The sequence below is a fragment of the Hibiscus syriacus genome, unplaced genomic scaffold (genome assembly GCF_006381635.1).
Source record: "Hibiscus syriacus cultivar Baekdansim isolate YM2019G1 unplaced genomic scaffold, ASM638163v2 tig00000538_pilon, whole genome shotgun sequence".
In the NCBI taxonomy this organism is placed as follows: domain Eukaryota; kingdom Viridiplantae; phylum Streptophyta; class Magnoliopsida; order Malvales; family Malvaceae; genus Hibiscus; species Hibiscus syriacus.
Window position 1 is genome coordinate 131,311 of NW_024061797.1, and position 20,025 is coordinate 151,335.

Sequence of the window (20,025 nt, forward strand, 5' to 3'; positions counted from 1 at the left end):
GGACAAACAAGTTTTGATCTTCCGAACTTCACCGGTCACATTGTTCTTGCTTTTGATTTGCAAGCTTAGCAAATCTTTCACTCGAGGTTGTCGACATCCAAATGAGTCCATGGATACTGTAAATTGGACTCCAAACTTGATAAATGTTAACTAAATTAAAAGCTCAGGGGTAAAATTAAAAATAAACCATTTTGAAATTTTAGTAGGAAAATAAAAACTTATTCAAATATTAATGATTTTTGTGTAATTTACTCTTTGTAATTTTATAAATTTAATGTGACACGTTAGCAATCCGTTAAAGGTCTAACAATGGTAACCCGATGACTATATCTTAATTAAATAAAAATGAAAGTGATCAAATATTATGTTTTCTAAATTCAGTGAGGAAAAATATACAAAAACTTAAAAGAAAGTGATTAATCTTGTAATTTACCCAATATTAAATTTTGTCAACTAATAAATAATTAATATTGAAAAAAGTTCAATTATTGTCGATTAAGGTAATATAATAGACAAATTCTAAATATGATAAGATAATTATGAAATATAATATTATAATCTCCTACCCTTCTCATTCTATCCTTTCATACAGACACGACTAAGAATATTGTGACATAATGATAAAATAATCTCATAAGTTTGTATAAATTGTAATTTTATCTCCTATTCTTTTTTTAAGTATTTTAGTCTCAAATGTTTCAATATTTTTTTATTAAAATAGTTCATATTAGATGAAAATTATTAGTTAACCAATGGTCAATATATGTTATTGATGTAATATTGTCATATTTGTTTAATTGATGACGTGATATGTATCATGTCACCCAAAATGATGACATGATATTTATCATGTCACTCAAAATAATAAAATCGCATATGACATGTCATTAATTAAATATATATGAAAATACCACACTAAAAATAAATATTAACGTTAGTTAACTAATAATTTTTATTTAATAAGACTTATTTTGAAAAAAAATATTAAAAATTAAAATACTCTAAAAATATGAAATAAAATAAGCAATTATGTAAATGTTGAATACTAATTTTATCATTATAACTATTATTATTATTAAGCTTCGTTGTGCCTGCAAAATCTGTAAAGTAGTTTTCACATCCCTAGTTCAATTCAGATTTCAAATGCTTGAGTGCCATTTGGCAGATTTGGATATCATCAATTACAACTTCAAGTATAAAAAGGATCACAAGGTATAAACCCAAATCATTGAAACTCAAATAAAAAAAAATGATGTCAATGGATAGAAGAAAAGTTGTTTTCATTAGAGATTTTAGATTCAAATAATTATATTTATAGGATGTTTATATGTTCTCAATAACTAAGTAATATGAGCAGATATCACGTTATAATCACTTCAAACTATAAAAAAATAATTAAAAAATTGGAATAATATATTTTAAAATGGACTGCTGTAGTGATAGGTTTAAGGGTAATGGTCCACAAAATGAATAATTTCATTTGTTTTTGATGATCAAACCCCACTTGTAGTCCAAATGTCAAGCCTATCACAAAATTTAGGATATGGTTTTGATTTTCTTTTGGAACTTTCAAGCCCGAGCGTTTAAAAGAGTTTTTTTCAAGAGTAAACCATACAATTAATCACTTTCGTTTAACTTTTGTATATTTTTCTTTAAATAATATAATATTTGATCATTTTTGTTTTCATTTAATTAAAATGTGACCACCGAGGGTTAACTGTCACCACTAATCCTTAAGAGCTTCACAGTTTAAATTCTAAAGGTTATCTTGTGTTCAATTTAGTCCCTATATTCACTGATAATTAAAATGTAAAAGAAGGAAAAGGAGAACTAGGTAAACAATCTTATAAACAAGTTTATTTATGAACATAAACGAGTTGAGTATATGGAGAGAATGTTATATAAACAATTGAAGCTTGTTTTCTAATGCAATGAAGGAAAAGAAGAAGAAAATGGGAAAAATGAGGTTTACATAGATTCAAAATGATGTTATTTTAATATGAGTTTAGTTTTTTTAAATGATATTTATTTTATGTTGTATGTCAAGTCATAACATATAACGTGTAACACCCTAGACTCGGCCTATGAGTTACGACCAAATCTAATGAATTACAATAAAATTTTCCAAAACATTCTTCAATAATTTAAATTCATTTTATGAATAAACACCTTTTAAAAACATATTTATTAATAATTAGTTCTAATTCGAGTAATATATAAAACCATAAATGACTAAGTAAAACAAAATCTTTCACAAATCAATATCGATATAATTCTAACATTAGTCGCAAAGGCAATATACATCGCAATATAAAGTATTTCAAAATAAATAGGCATGTGTCACCCAACATAATGACAATTCGAAAGATAAAAACATTACAACAAAATAATAATGTACAAATGTGTCGATCCTCTAAGTGCCAAGTCCGGGGTGCCTGTCCAAAAGTATCTGAAAGGGGAAAAGTTTGGGGAGTGAGCTAGGGAGCTCAGTGTGTTCCAACAATGAATAATAAAAACATACAATTGAATTTCAAAAATCGGTTCATTATCAAAGTCATGAAAATGATTTTAGAGTTGTAGTTTAAAATACAAAATAACCCTCCAATCGTACACCATATGCAGTTCCCCAGAATTGCATCCACAAGGACTTACCCTAGGCCCAAAGGGCTTAGGAGTCAACCTAAGGGAACAACTTGGGTACATAAGTTCTTACCCTAGTCGAAGCATAGGTGCCCACCTGAGGGGTATGCCCTCAGGCTCATAAGGACTTACCCAATGCATATAGCAGAAGAGCCACCATAAAGGAGTATCTTAGGGTCCATAAGGTCTTACCACTAGGCCCTTTGAACCCAAGAGCCTACCCAAGGGATCGTCTTAGGTCCGTAAGGAATTACCAGCTTGATCGATGTTGAACCTATATAAGGAAATTATCGGTTTGATTGAAGCTAAACCTATAGAGACTTCATACTAGATCCCAGAGTACCCCGAAGAAAATGGTTTTCAGATAGTAAATAACAGTAACAGGGAAATCAGAGTTCATACATATATCAATTCAGTAAAAACAGTAATCAGATAACATGAATTAGACAAACAGGCTAAAAACTTTAGTAAATCATAAATCAGGCTTGAAACAGATAAATCATGCGAAATTAAATCAGATCAACTAGCCATATTGCAAATCAGGTAAAACAGTCATGTGTACATGATATTTCAAACATATATATATATATAGCACACAAGGAACATAACTCACAAAAAGAATCAGTCCAGTAGATCTATCGAACACCAGCTTCACTACGCTCTTTGATTGTACGAGAACCTAATTCATATCAGAACAAAATTATTATCGGAGTAGTACACTAAATTGAGTACTTAACAGGGTTGCAGAACTATACGAGTAATCACAGGCTATCGTAGACGAGCGGATCGAGAGGAATCAGGCTGAGTAGATGAATGATCGGGAGAATCACAAGTACCTTAATCAAACGACATAATAATTTAGTCATTGACCATCAAATTAAATTAGATGCACTTAATTAAATAACTTAAATGAATATTTAAATTACACATGCATATTCGACTTTAACGGATCAATTCAGAGGCTTTTGGGTTCGAATTTGACAAAACAGACTTCGGATTCGGAATTAGAACGCTGAAAAACATAAAATATTACTTTTCAAAAATTGATTTTTGGTCAAAGTCAATGGGTCTGGTCAACAATTAACAGGTAGATCAACGGATCAAATCGGTTTGAGTTGACTCAGGTCGGTTCAAGTTGACTCAGTTCAGTCCGAGTTAACTCAGACCTGTTCAAGTCAACTCGAATCGCTTTTAGAAGGTTCCAAGACAGGGGAAGGCCCCACGCGCATGCGGCAACATGTGACGGCGGTGTGAGACGACGGTGACGGGATAATTTCAATGGTCAACTATTCCACATTCATCCAATCACCATTTCCAACTCATATCAGGTCAATAATCCATTCAAACATGAAGCAAACAAAACGAAAAGTGACAAGAACTTGCCTAATACAGGCGGCAGAGGAAACGACAACAATAAAGTGAATCAAGGTATAGGTTTTGAGTGCACGACAACGTGAAGTCCAAAGGTGACGGCGGTGAGGCGAACCAATGACTTGAATGGTCGAAAATCACAAAAACAAATCGAGGCGATGGGGGTGGTTTTCAATGAAGCTTTGGAGACTTCTCCACGACGATCGGTGGGCCTTCAACGATGACGGATGGAGGGGGTATGATCGAGCTTGCGAAGTGCTTCGTTTGGGTTGTGCGATGACACCCATCGACGAATGGTGGTTGAGATCATCATCAGTGAGACTCGAACGATCTTCATCTCATTTGCAACAAATGACAGCCGATTTGGAGGTCTGACGATCAGGGACGGGACAATACTAAACTCGATGGAAGTAGCAGTGGCCACTATAGAAGGTCAAAGATCTGTTGAACGACGAAGGCGATAGGTAAGGTGAATGAGTTTAAATTGATAATGGGTTTTGGGGTTCACGAGTAGGGACTATTTTTGCTTATGTAATTTGGTAAAACCAAATTTTATTAGGTTAAAAGGATGTTTTCTTCGTTTAAATCAACAACGGTAATTTTAATGTTTTAAAGTTCAGGTTCGAGTTTGAGTTTAAGGCTTCAATCGAGTTAAATTTAAGAATTTTTTTTCCATTTCGAACTGCTCACGAGCTTCAGTTCAGGATTTCGAGTTCGAGTCGAGCTTGAAAATTTTAAGCTCGCGAGTTTTCGAGCCGAGTCTAACTCATCAATACTCGAACTCGACTCGGCTCGGCTCGTTTACATCCCTAGCTTTATCTATGCATAGGTCATGGTTCAAGGCTTTATAGCCTCATATTATTTTATTTTACCTCCATAAGATTTTTTTACTTTTTGCCAGAAGGGTAAATTATGGGGTTAGTCCCTAGAGCATCATTGGTTACAGATTTAACCTTAAATTATTATTAAGATACCAAATAAATCCTAATATTTAGTTAATGAATTTTTAATATTTTTACCCTAAAATTTTGGGACGTGACATAATATCGTTAATTATTTAATAGTAAAGTAAAAAAATAATGATTAAAGTTTACTGATTAATTAAAAATAAACTTCAATAACCAAAATAAGAGAGAGTAAAATTGAGTGGTGAAATTATAATTTACCCTAGATTAATATATATATATATATAACAAATGCTGCATTAAGTCGTATTGACATAAGGCAAGGACACGTGTCAATAACGCGGCTGTGTCTAAGGCGGACATCAAGCTTTGCATTTATTTATTTATTTATTTGCAATGGAGAAGTTACTATTATTTGTCCAATTAATTAATATTGACACTTCTCTAATCCAATTATTTTCAAGTGGTCCACCTCATACCCCTATAATTATATTCTCTCATCATATTTTATTATTTATGGAATTGCATATTATACATTTTATTGTTAATTTTAACTAAATATGTGTTTTAATTTTATAAACAAAATGTTAATTTATTTTAAAATCTTAATTTTCTGAAAAATATATATATATATATAATTTTTAATAATTTTTATAATATGTATCCCTATACCTCATTACTTAATAATAAATTAAAAATATTAAGATTATATTTATTTTTCCATTGCCAAATGGAACAATGAAGCTAAAATAATAACAATTATAACAATAAAGTTAAAAAAACAAAACATTAACTAATATAAATGATAAATGTAATAACAAAGTAAAAAAGAAGGGTAAAGTATACCTGAATTTTATTAAAATGAAAGTTTTGGTTTTTAAACTTCTAAAAGTCATTAAAGTTTTCGAATATATACAAATGGTTACCAAAATGTTTATAAATTCAATAATTTTAAGGATTATTTTATAATATTCTATAAAATTGATATCATTTATAACATTTTAATAACTTCAATGATCACTTTATAATATCGTAGGAGTTTGCTCGGTTGAGATTTAAGATTTAGGTCATAAAATTTAGAGATTTTTGGAATTGATGTTATGATAAAAGGATGATCAACCAATGGGTAGCAATCGATAGGACGATATCGGTAAGAAAAAGTCGGTGATAAAGTTGATGCTTTGAGATTAAAGATTTTTGGAACTTCTCTTGATATTTTTTTAAATTTTGTTTTTGTTTTAAAAAATAATAATAATTTTAATTTTTTAAATAAAACTTTTAAAAATTTATAAACATGTAACATGTCACATTTTGAGTGATTGGCTAAATTTTTTTGACAGTCATAACCAATCAACACTTAAACTGATAAGGTCAAAAAGTTAAACATTTATTTTTACCAAAAAAAATTAAACATCTAAAGGAAAAAAATTGTATAATTTATGTAATATTTTTATAATTAAGTAATTTTAAGACGGAACATAAAATAACAAAAGAATAAAGCAGGTGAAAGCAAAGGAAAAGTCAAAGGAGCAAAGCCTCCAACTTTTCAAAAGCCATAAAATCCTAACCAATGAGACAGTCAATTTCGTCATCTTCAGTTTAATCTTCTCTTTTCTCGATTCCCTCTTTACTAGGGTTTTCTTCTACCTTTTTTTCTTGTACAATTACTACGCTGTCGTTTTATCACTTATCTCGCTTTACTACAACAATCAAATCTCTTCTCATTTCCCGGTTTAAGTATCTTTGTAAGTTAGTTTAATTATAGATTTATTTTTGGAAAGTTAGTTAGATTATCCTTAAGAGATTTAACTTTTAAGTTACTGTTTGGTTATTTGTTGTTTGTTATTATTTTGTCTTCTGATTGTTAGTTAGATTCGTTTTGAGTGTTTGGCTGGTGAGGAAATTAGCAAAATGCTGAATTATTTTAATTGTTAGATTTGCTAGCTCTTTCTTCCGGGACATCCGCCTTGAATTGCTTTGATTTTATGATTGGCTTGAACTGCAATCAGGTATTATCTTGGCAAGGATCTCACTGCATCATTTTGTTTTTTTTTCTGAATTGATGATAAAGTGTTGGGATATTAATCCTATTTTGTTTTTGTTCTATGCATGTTTAGATTGGTCACCGCAAATCAATGGAACACCGTTTTTTTTTTCAAGAAAAAAAATTGCATGTTCTTAGTTGGGAACTGGGTTTTGAGTTGGGGTCTACTTTGTTGTTTGTTTGAGCTGAAAATATGGGGAACTCCGTGTTGGTTGATAAAATTCTACAAAAGCGCATCTATTTGTGCATCTTAGTCGGATGCGGCCATTTGCAATTAATTGATCTAACAGAGTAACTGAATGTTTGGTGAGAAATTACTGGCATCCAACGGATCTTGAAGTTTCCAATAATTAGATTTTTCCCACCATTTATCTGTTTTTTCTTTGTTTATCTGTTTATCTCTTGACAGCTGAGAGCAACTTAAAATTCTGTTTCAAATGTTGTTTGGTTTCCCCTTTGTGTGCGTTTGAAATTAGTCCTTATTCTCAGTAATGTACTAATTTTTCACTTTTGTTGTTCTTTGCAGAATCCGTTTGTTGGATATTTGGGTAAACAAAGATGTGTTTAAGTCGGTTAGATTTCTGTCAGTGAGAATGAGATAGTCGGAACCTGATTATTTCTCGTTTAGGAGTGTGTGTTTTAGAAGCATTGTATTTTTTGAGTAAACCAATGGAAGCTACAAGGTCTTGGTTCAACAAGCTGAAATCAAAAGATAATATAGTCTTCAAAGAATAAAGAGGCTCGCCAATGCAAAGGGGCTCTAAACCACCAACAAGTGAAGAGGCTCCGTCGAATGTCACCAAACAGCGGGTAGCAGCTGCAAAGCAGTATATTGAAGACCATTCAAGAAGCAGATGAAAAGCCTGCAGGAAAGGAAGGAACGGTATGATTTAAGTTCTTCCTTGGATATTTCTAAATGTAATAGTTACTTTTATGCTCACATAACTATAACATAGCATGCAAGGCAACAGTGCTCTATAAAGTTTTGTTTAAAAATTTATGCGAAAAAACTTAGCGCTGTCATTTTATAATCTGCAAAAGTGTAACATGATAAAGTGTATCTGTGATCAAAGGAATGCTGGGTAGTTATGGTAGATTTATTTAGAATAATAAGGATAATGCTTTTGGTTATTATGATTCTGCAGGTGATATTCTTGAAAGGAAGTTGGCTGATGCTGAAGTCTCTGAAGAAGAACAAAACAACTTACTAAAGTATTTGGAGAAGAAGAGACCGAATACATGCGTATTCAGAGGCATAAGATGGGGGCTGATGATTCGAGCCGTTGACCATGATTGGCAAGGGTGCATTTGGAGAGGTAATTATATCTTTTTCATTTTGTACATCATACATAGGTGTTTCTTTTTCTTATATTTCTGATTTTGCTTTAATCTACTTGCTGATATTAAGAAAAATTGATGAGCTATGACTACCACTAGATCTGTTTCGCCAGAATTACTTTTTCCTCAACTTTTTCTCGTTATAGGTTAGAGTCTGTAGGGAGAAGGCAAACCGGTCATGTTTATGCTATGAAGAAGCTGAAGAAGTCAGAGATGCTTCGTAGAGGCCAGGTACACAATTTGAATCACTATGTAGTTTCGTTAATTTGTTTTGTGCCATGATGCTAACTTGTAACTTTTTCTCGTTATAGGTTAGAGTCTGTAGGGAGAAGGCAACCGGTCATGTTTATGCTATGAAGAAGCTGAAGAAGTCAGAGATGCTTCGTAGAGGCCAGGTACACAATTTTGAATCAGCTATGTAGTTTCGTTAATTTGTTTTGTGCCATGATGCTAACTTGTTAGCTTGCATTTGATGTTCAGGTTGAACATGTGAAGGCTGAGAGAAATCTACTTGCTGAGGTTGACAGTAATTGCATTGTTAAACTATATTGCTCCTTCCAAGATGAAGAATACCTATATCTCATTATGGAATATTTACCCGGTGGAGATATGATGACTTTACTAATGCGGAAGGATATACTAACTGAAGATGAGGCCAGGTTTTATGTAGGAGAAACTGTCTTGGCGATTGAATCAATCCACAAACATAACTATATTCATAGGTGAGTCAGCATGAGGTTAAACATTCGCTCACATTTATATAATGTTCTTCTTGAGTTTGGACTTAATGGTGAACCCATTTCACATGTTGCAGAGATATCAAGCCTGACAACCTACTACTCGATAGAAATGGTCATATGAAATTATCAGATTTTGGATTATGTAAACCATTAGATTGCAGTAATCTTCAGGAAAAGGATTTTACTATGGCAAAGAATCTCAGTGGGGCTCTTCAAAGTGATGGACGACCTGCAGCACCGAAACGCACCCAACAAGAGCAGTTGCAGCACTGGCAGAGGAACAGAAGGATGCTTGTAAGTACATGACTACCATAACTAATGCAACATTTATTTTCCATAGTTCACGCTTTGTTTGATTCTTTCGGAGTTCTCAAGGCTTAGATTTTACTGCTGTTACTTTCCTTGCATAATCTAGAAAGCCCAAAAGCCTCATCTCTTTATCTTGCCGCTTTCATAAATGGAAATATTTTTTTCCTTTTTGCTTCCGTTGAAATTGCAAGCGAATGTTGCTTGAACATTTTAATGTTGTGACTTGTGATATTTCAGGCTTATTCTACAGTTGGTACACCTGACTATATTGCACCAGAGGTTTTGCTGAAGAAAGGATACGGAATGGAATGCGATTGGTTTGTATATTAAACATGATATTTTATGTTTATTTATTTTTATCAGATTTGGTTATAATGGTATTTTTCTTTTGGATATTTCCCTAGGTGGTCTCTTGGTGCTATCATGTATGAAATGCTTGTTGGATATCCACCCTTTTATTCAGATGAGCCAATGTCAACCTGTAGGAAGGTAAGCTTTTACCATGAAGTTATTGTACTGTCATTGTTTTGTATTATTATAATTTTCTCCATCTTTACATCCAAGCATTTATTTATATTTGGTGATCAACTTCCATTTCACAACTATTTGTCACATTGCCTTATTTCAACGTTTCCCAGATAGTAAATTGGAGAACACATTTAAAATTTCCAGAAGAAGCAAAACTATCACCCGAAGCAAAAAATCTTATCAGTAGACTTTTATGTAATGTTGAGCAGAGGCTTGGCACAAAGGTGCCCAAGAAATTAAGGTGTTGTGTGGTGTGTCCTGTTCTGGATTCTTTGTCGTTGTTTTAAAAGTAGAATGCAAATTACTAAATTAACTGGCTTTATCTGTCTTTTTCCCAGGGTCATCCATGGTTTAAAGGTATTGAATGGGATAAGTTGTATCAAATGAAAGCTGCATTTATTCCTGAAGTCAATGATGAGTTGGACACACAAAATTTTGAGAAGTTTGAAGAGGTAGATTAGTATTACGATGATTATTAATATTAAAAATGGCCTTCTTAGAAATGTTCTTATTGCTTTCCTTTCTTTGATGCACCAGGCTGACAACCAAGTTCCATCTGCAGCAAAATCTGGTCCGAGAAAGGTTAGGACAATTTCATGTATTTTCAATTAAAATACCGTGAACCAATACTCAAGTTAATAGTTATTAGTATAATAGAGAATTTTTAATGTCGTAAATTCTTGCTCTACCTTTAGCCTGGACTGACTGTTTCTTAACCAAGTTTGCCAGAAATTTTCTTTACTGAAGTTTTCGAAATTAAATGGCACCACTATTTTGGGGTGGCAATTTCTTCAGTTCTTTGTTGCATCTATACTAATGTTTCATCAAATGAATTCTTCAAAAATTTCCATTTTCCATAAATGCCAGAACCATTTTCATGCGAAAATTTGTACGTTGCATTTTCTGGTCCATTAGCTTTAATATATGTGTTATACTTCATTATGTTTCTTAAATTATTAAATCAACTTTCTAAAGAAAGCGGATATATATAGCCTATTGTCTTTAATATGTGTATCCTTTTCTGGTGTATTTATTTATTTTTTCCTTTGATGCAGATGCTTTCATCCAAAGATGTAAACTTTGTGGGTTACACTACAAGAACTTTGAAATTGTAAATGATAGCCGGTTGCCTGGCATTGGTATTTTTCTTCCTTGATTTTTTGTTTGCGTTCGTTGCTTCTGCTTTCCATACACGAAGTTTATCTAACTACTCAAATACTTTATGCATCTTTTTGATGATCATTGAAAAACAAGATGATCATTGCTACAATTTTTTCTAAATCGATCTTCTCCTTCCCTGTCTAGTTATTTTGAAGGCGGGCTTATCACCTGCAAATTTCTAACCTGGCAAATATATTTGTATTTGACTGTCTTTTACTTGTTCCATCGTACAGCTGAATTAAAGAAGAGCTCAAAACCCAAACGACCCTCCATCAAATCCCTTTTTGGTAAGATTACCGCACAATTATATGTTTTGGTCGGTGCACCCGATTGTTGTTCAGTAGCTTTGCTGCAAAAGTAGTTGTTTATTTCAGCTCATTGCAAGCACTAAATGTTCCCAATCAAACTACAGTTCAGTCATCTTAATCGTGGTCTATGTTTTGCAGAGGACGAGTCAGCTGAAGCTGCCAGTCAACCCGTTCAAGGGAGCTTCATAAACCTCTTGCCTACGCAAAAAGAAGTCCCCGAGAACCGTTTGAGAAGTGAACGCCTCAATATCCTTGTGATATTGGGATCGTGATATTGGGAAGTTCTCCGGGGAATTGCATCTGCTTTTTTGCCACATCTTTTACGTTTTAGGGAAAAAGACCCCACAAAAACAAAAAAAAGTGGTTTGAGATATGGGATTTGGCTCCTTGAGCCTGTTAGGAGATTGTTTTCTTTTTTTTGTAAAATGACATCTGAAAGTAAATATTCTTTCATATTTGTTGTGTATTTTCCCTCCCCCACATTATGTCAATTGCCAAAGCAATCAAAGAATTTCATGTACAATATCTCATTGTTTTTCATTTTGCATGTAACTTGTTCTCAGGTATACAAGTGTGCTTTACCGTGTGCAAGATTTGTGTACACTTTACCTTTATTACCATAGTTTAAACATTTATATTTTATTCGGATCGATAGGCAATTTTTATTATGGGTGGATATCAGACACGGATATCGGATATGAATGCTATAAGGAAAATGAAGAGTTGAATAACCGCCCGAGCAAAGCAAAGGCATCAGCTGTTAATGCTATACATACTGCCCTTTACTTTTGAATCCTAAGCTAAGTTGCTTATCATTAACGGCTACCAACTTGATGATAAAAGGGTACCTAAACAAACCCTTTTCTCACTTTAAACTAAAGTAATGATTAACAACATACCACATGTTTTATAAAAAAAAAACAACATACCACATGTAAATTGTTAATCATAACAATATCCATTTTTCTTACAGTTGTTCAAGCTCGGTCGGAGGTCCTTGGTTCAAACCAAGAGAGTCGTACTTCTCGAGGGGCAAAGCCTTAAAAGGATTGGTAGATATTCAAAGAGAATAATAATTTCGAAGCAAAGATATAGAGAAAGCAGATGACACAGAAAGCTAGAAAGTCTTTGTTAGTATACTTCATAAGCAGTCTTCTTGTTTGCTTCTGATGAAATAAAAGAAACATCACGTGTTTTTATTACACAGCTAGAATTAATAGTTGAAACTTGGAAATATATGAACAATTTTCATGAGGTGATGACAATGATATCATTTCGCTCTTTCTTTAATGACACTCTAGAGGCATGATAATGACAATAATACCTGAAAGGGTGCACAAGGAAGGAGTTCGATGAGTTTTTCCCTGAGGTGAAACTTCTTCAGGGGATATGTGAAGTTGTGGATGGAAACAAATCAAGGACGCAAATATACAGATTAAACTGTTTGAAAATACAGTTATAGTACCGAGATCTCCTTCATAACACCAAATCCTTAGTACCAGATGTGCATGCCATTTATTTCCTTCTCCCGCTTCCAATTGTCAAGAAGTCAAAGCTCCTGAGAGCATCAATGCGACCACCTTTTGTGGCTGCAGCACGAGTAAAAGATGATTTGGATTCAAATCCAGGTTGGACTTTCTGAGTGGTTGACAGGCGACTGCAGCTCGGGACCAATCTGCTAGACCGGTTTTCACTAGGCTCACCAGAGGAGCCAGGTCGGTTGCTAGAAACAACAGGCCTCTTTGACGTATTAACATTTCTCGAGGAAGACTGAGCCCTATCAGAATCAGGTTGCTGAAGGAGAGAAAAAGTTCAAGAGAAAATCATAAGAAAACTTGTAAATTAGCACTCATTGAAAAACAATAGATGAAATCCATTAAAAAAATGCAGCAGCAGGGTCGCTCACCACGTCCTTGGATGATGGCACATCTGAAGATCTGTATCGAGACTGATCCCCATGCCCAGATCCATTCCGTCTCGCAAATGCCTCAACAGCACCAGAGAACCTTTCACGAATCTCTTGGCCAACTAGAGCAAATAAAGAGATGTGCTAAACCCATAAGTTGGCGAACTTAAGTAAATCAAGGTCAGAACATGTCAACATGGTCAAGTTTAGGTGTCTTAACTACAATAGTTAAATTTTCATATTCTCAACCAGGTTGTGAAAAGGAACACACCTGAAGGCCTTTCAGTTCTTTCAGCAGATACTCCTGGGGGGTTTAAACCAGGTTTTGGGCTTGACTGTTCAAGAATAAAACGAAACAGAGTATGTGCGTCTTTAATGAAGAAAACTAATATTTCCATGAAAATCAAGTCCATCAAGTTAAAGATCGCTGACCTGTGCTCTTGAGCTAGAGCCAACCTGCGGATATCTCAGCATAGTCCAATCAAATACGTAGTCAAACTGATAACCTGCACCGGATTGTTGTAAAAATCAATACTTATGAGAGTTCAAAAGCAGATTCCATAATAAAAGTTCTATAGCAAATTCATGATGAACTAACTGTAAGACTCATTCAATGTTCAAAAATAAACAATTTCAAAAGGTAAGCAAAATTTTAATGTGAGAATTAGAATAGCAAGTCAACCCTCTCGAATGAAAAGGTCTCGGAATAGCCTCTTCAGGTATGATAATCCGGTTTGTCTTCAAACCGTAGTGATCGACAGTAATGGAAGTATGATGTGAACTCAGAAGGATATGATTTGCAAAGGACCTAAAAATGCCATATTACTCGTCAGACATACAATCAACCTTTGATTTCTTGAACATGAAGGGAACTAGAAGGATTTTTTTTAAAAGTTCTACTACTTATTTGTAAAGAAAGAATTCATTGGTATCAATACAAGTAATGCTACCTCTATGGGGGTAAGCATCTTCTTTTCGCTAATCCTGTCGTACTTCTGCTTTTTGGTGCCAGCTTTCAAGCCCTGCCATGGAAGGCTGAGACAGATAACAAGAAAATAAGTTCACACTATGACCCGACATTTAAAAGGTTTGTGAAGTAAGCAACCAGATATGTGTTCAACCAACCTTCCCCTAAGGAAGTACATAAGCACATAACCAAGGGATTCGAGATCATCCCTCCTGCTTTGCTCTGCAAGTTATGTAAAGCACATTGGATAATATCATAAAACCAAAATAGTCCAAAGTGATGAGTGTTCGCTGAAAGTAAAACCCATATCTATAAAATGCAGTAAGTTCACTCACCAACTCCAAGGTGAGTGTTAACAGTTGCATATCGAGCTGTTCCTGTAAGATTCTTGTTTTCCCTATTAGAAAAAAAATGGATAACTTAAATGAGAGTCTATGGGCAGTAAAAGGGTTTATAAGAAGGGAAAATAGTGCAGGATGAGGTCGGTGTGGCACGTATTAAATGACTTCACCAAAGAAACATACATGCAACATATGATATGAGCTATACTAATTGGAAGAATTGACAATTGATACTACAGCACAGCTAAAAGCATAATTAAGTATCAAAATTTTGTAGTAGTTAATTACAAAACCAAATTGTTTATGAGGCACTCTAAGTCTAGCATCGAAAATGGATGTCAAGGTATGCTGAAGAGCTACAAACATAATCAATGAAAATCTTAACCATCTTCCATGCTACTATCCTATCCATGAGAATTTGTGGTCTTTAAATCTATTACCAAAAGAATTAAGTCAAGATTAGAGTTCTTTAAGTTGGGTCAATTGATAATCAATCTACAAGAGGAAACATCAAATTCCACAAATACATCACAAGTATTACCTGTATGGTATGTGCTTGTGTTTGAAGATCCCTATACTTTTTTGCAAGGCCATAATCAATTATATATACCTGCAGCGAAAATGTGGAAAACAACAGTGTTAAGCAAAACGTACTTGGATATCTTGTTGAACAAGTGAGATAAGTTATGTCAAACTAAAATTTCAGTTAAGGGAAAATGATATTTCAAATGGCATATAAAATTGTGTAAAAATCTTATCAACATGATCTCATGCCTCATCATCCATAAACAAATCCATGTGCCATTAAATGTGGGGAATAAACAGAGAAGAACATGCCTGATTTGCTTTGCGCCCTAAACCCATCAAAAAGTTATCAGGCTTTATGTCACGGTGAAGAAAACCACGAAAGTGCATATACTCAACTCTATTTAACTGAATTACCAACAATGAAAGAGCAAGCATTAGTAAGGTAGCCAACTAACCAAACTAAAGTTCCCTGAAAAATGGCAGAATACTCACTAGCTGATCTGCAAGCATCAACACCGTTTTTAAAGAAACTTCCGATTGCAATAGTTGAATAGGTCTTCCAGACTTGGCCCAAGAAGATCAATAACCATGACATTGTATTCACCCTCAACTCCAAACCATTTAAATGAGGAATACCCGCTGCACATGAACAGAAAGTAAGAACAAAAAAAGATGAGAGAAAGTGAGTGAAACAAAACTGAAGACTCACTCCCTCCTTGAAGAAGCATGTACAGCTTTGACTCATAGTGAAGTTGGGGATGCTTGGTCTTGACAGGTTCCTGGGCAAACAATGAGAGCAATACAACATATATTGATAACCAGTTCAAAACTTCAAGCAGGAATGATATAATGAAGCTCAATTAGATTGTCGAATGGAATAATAGAAGCATAATACAATCTAATGAGATAAGTTCTAGAATAATTTTGTAAGCACTTAAAGAAGATAATCTAAAGCTATCAGCTTAAATAATTGACGGATCCATCTCTATATCAGCAACAAATGCCACATGCTCAGTGCTCCAATTCTAAGAATACTCCAAATAAATCACAGTCAAACAATTCAAAGCTTCAAGCAGCGACGATATAATGAAGCTCAATTAGATTATCAAATGGAATAATAGAAGCATAACTACAATCTAATGACGTAAGTTCTAGAATGTTTGTAAGCACTTAAGAAGATAATATAAAGCTATCAGCTTAAATAATTGATGGATCCATCCCTATGTCAGCAACAATGTCACATGCTCCAATTCGAAAATACACCAAATAAGTCTTGGTCAATCAAATTCTTACCTTAATTCCTTTATCAAGTCACAAAAGTAAAGATATAAAGAAATCTTATAGCTGAATATTATCATCACATCAAACATGAAGCATACATCTAAACTCCAACTAAGTGAACTACTTAAGAAAAGCAGAAAGATCACTATTTGGTTTACTTAGATTTCAATGGCATAAAAGAACTGCTTGGGTTTAAACAATGCTAGGTGCCACCTGATCTCCTTTGACAAGATAGCTCTACAACACTAAATCTAGCATCTACATAATAGCAAATGTATACACATGAATTAATGAAATATTTTTACACTCCCTAAAAAATGGCATGATCTAAAGTACAAGTCATCCAAATGAAACACAAAGAAATACATCACGGCATAATATCGAACACAAGAGCAACAAGTGAACTAAATCAACGATTCCATATTACATATCCGCTGATCAACTAATACAATCTAAAACAGAAACTCCATGGGAATTATGGTAAAACTTCAAACATTACCAGCTTAACCGCCACTCTCCACTTTGTACATTAACGCCTGCAAAACCCAAAAAAAATCGAAATCAATGATAAAATGTAAAGAAAAACTAAGAAAACAAAGTCAGTATTATAATACCTAAATAAAGTTCACCAAATGATCCATTCCCGATCTTTCGACCAAGCTTGAATTTTCCACCAATAATATGCTCCATGCTCTAGTCTTGATTAACTTTTACACTCAACTATAACACAATAAAGGGAAAGAAAAAACACCCCTGCCCTCTTATTCGCTTTGCTATTATTGACAAATTGACTTATTACCCTTCTCTTTAAAGCAACTCTCAGATCCATTAAAATTCTAATCTATCAATTCCAAAGAGCCAAACCCAGTTTTGAAACCCTCACAAAACCACCCTTCTAGAAGAAGAAAAAAACAATCCTTTAACTTCTTTAGTGACTAGAGGAAACAAAGGGAGAAAACTGACTGAGGAATTAGGGAATACCCATTAATCAGTGAACCAAAACAAACGTTTTCAGCCATCAAACTGCATTTTTCTAGGTAGGGAAAAGTAGAGAGAAATGTTTAAGGATGAAAGCTTAGGAATATAAAAAAAAGAAAAAAAGAAAAAAGAGGGTATATTTGATTGCCCCGGTAAAGGGGAATAGTGGAGAGAATCTAAAAGTAACGAATTTATGGGCAAGAATTTTGGGCGATGATCCTTAGATTTGGTTTTGAAGATGATGATTTAATTTCCTCGGAAAATTCTTTTGAACGAACAAAAATGATTTCTTTTTTGTGCTTGCAAAGAGGGAGATAAATGAAAACGGATGATTAGAGAGAGGAAGTTGAATTATTTAATTGATAATTATACTATTGTAAAAACTATTGATATTATATAGTACGCCTAAATTTTATAAAAAAATATAGATTTAAAAATTAAAAAAATTAACTTCAAATATTAATATTATTTTAGAAAAAAGACTAAAATACATGTTATATAATACTAAAAAAATAGTAGAGATTGATTATAATCGAAAATGTTATTAAGAGTATAATTTTTTTATGTTGGACATGTAACATTTTAGGTTGAACAAAAAATGTATATTTTTTATAATATTTTTTATTGTAATTAAAATTATTATAATTATATAATTTTTAATTACAAACCTTAAAACCACCGCAATATAACATTTTTATTATAATTTAAAATGTTATAAATTTATAATTTTTTAAGTTGAATATGATAACTTTTTAAATTAAAAATCATCTTAAATTAATCTTAAATTAATTGTCACATAATAAAACCACCCATTATTTAAAAAGAAAAAATGGTATATAAAATCTAAATTTCTGACCCTATAACTAAATTTTATGATTATTTGAGTGTGAGAATGTGAGTAGAGATGGACGAACGAGAGTGGGTGGAGGTGGTCGCTCCTCTTAAAAGTTTTAAAGTCTCGCTTCTTTATTTTTTATATTTTTATTGAGAATCTATTTTACTTCTAAAATTTTATAAGTTACTATTTTTAAAATTTTATAAGTTTGTCCCTCCAAATATAAAATCATACATTATCCATGTATATGAGTATAAGTTTATATCATAAAATATGTAAATTATCAATTTGTGAGTAATATATTTTGGTAAATGGAGTTTCTTTGAAACAAAATTTTAAACCATTTTTGATTTATTAATTCATTTTTGCACTTAAAATTATTATGATGATTTAAATTAGTTCTTCAATTTGATTTATTAATTTATTTTGTACTTATGATTTTTTTAATTTAATTACATATCTGAACTTGATTTTTTTAGTTAAAAATGATACTTCATATTTGAAACAAAAACATTTATATTTGTCTAAGTCCATCCAATTTGGAAGGAGCTAAATCTGAAAGAATCCAATTTAAACTCAGAAGATAATTTAGATATCAGTTTAAATTAAGAGGTCAAATTATGGTATTTAACTGAATAAATATCATGAATATTGAATTGACTATATAAATAAATTTAAATATAATTTGAATTAAGAATTAAAATTTAAATATCTGTTTATATATATAAAAAACCCTTCAAATGTCATATTCAACCTTCAACCCAAATTTATTACCGAAAACGTATATTTATTCTTAATTTGTTAAATTCGTAAAATAAAATATGAAATTAGCCTTTGTTAGCATGATTTTATAGGGATTATTGTTGTTGTTAGGTGATAACTTTATAAGCATTAAATTATGATATTATTTTTATATTTGAAAATGTTTTGTTATTTTAAAAAAATCTGTGACAGTTGATTAGGTTTTTCTAGGATAACATCCATCTTTTTTTAAAAACAAAAATAAATATATTTGTCAATTAATGGTGGGAGTAGGAGAGACATGATTTATTGAAGGTTGATGTTCATCTTAAAAGAATCACTGCAGGCACTAGAAGATATATTGAAGGTCCTTTCACGGAAGATGAGGTCTGGCTCACGATTAAAACATCATGGATCCATAGCACCAAGTCCGGATGGTTTTAATCTGGATTTCAAGAGATTCTGGATATTCATAAAAGCAGATGTTATGAATTTATGGATCAATTTTATCGTGGGAATGTTGATGATTTCTCTTTCAACAAGTCGTTTATTGCCCTCATTCCTAAGAAATCCGAGGCTGCTACTCCGGACGATTTCAGGCCAATTTCGTTAGTAGGCAGTTTGTATAAGATCGTGGCTCGTGTTTTGGCTAAGGATGGCTAGTTGTATGGGAGAAGTGATTGGGGAAAACCAGTTTGCCTTTATGGCTGGAAAACAGATTACGGATTGTGCCCTGATCGCAAATGAAGTTGTTGATGAGTTGAGGAAAAGTAAGAAAGAAGCTGTTTTGTTTAAGGCAGATTTCAGCAAAGCATACGATACAGTTGACTGGAACTTTTTGAGTCTAGTATTAAAAAAAATGGGTTTCGGCAAAAGATGGAGGAGGTGGATCAATCTTTGTATTTCAACTCCCTCGATTTCGGTTCTAGTTAATGGATGCCCTTCAAGGAGTTTTCAATTAAGAAAGGCCTAAGACAAGGATGTCCGATGTCGCCGTTTCTGTTTAATGTAGTTAGTGAGGCCCTTAGCGGACTGCTAAAGAAATCAATTCTCAGGGTTGTGTGGAGGGGTCATATTGGTTCTGGAGTAGGAGTGTCGCACATT

The 20,025-nt window shown here is 32.9% G+C and overlaps 2 pseudogenes; one reads left to right on the forward strand and one right to left on the reverse strand.

Annotated features, from left to right (window-relative positions):
* Positions 1–8,035: 8,035 nt before the first annotated feature.
* LOC120207979 lies at positions 8,036–11,847 on the forward strand (annotated as a pseudogene).
* A 589-nt stretch (positions 11,848–12,436) lies between these two features.
* Positions 12,437–17,680, reverse strand: LOC120208335 (annotated as a pseudogene).
* Positions 17,681–20,025: the final 2,345 nt, after the last annotated feature.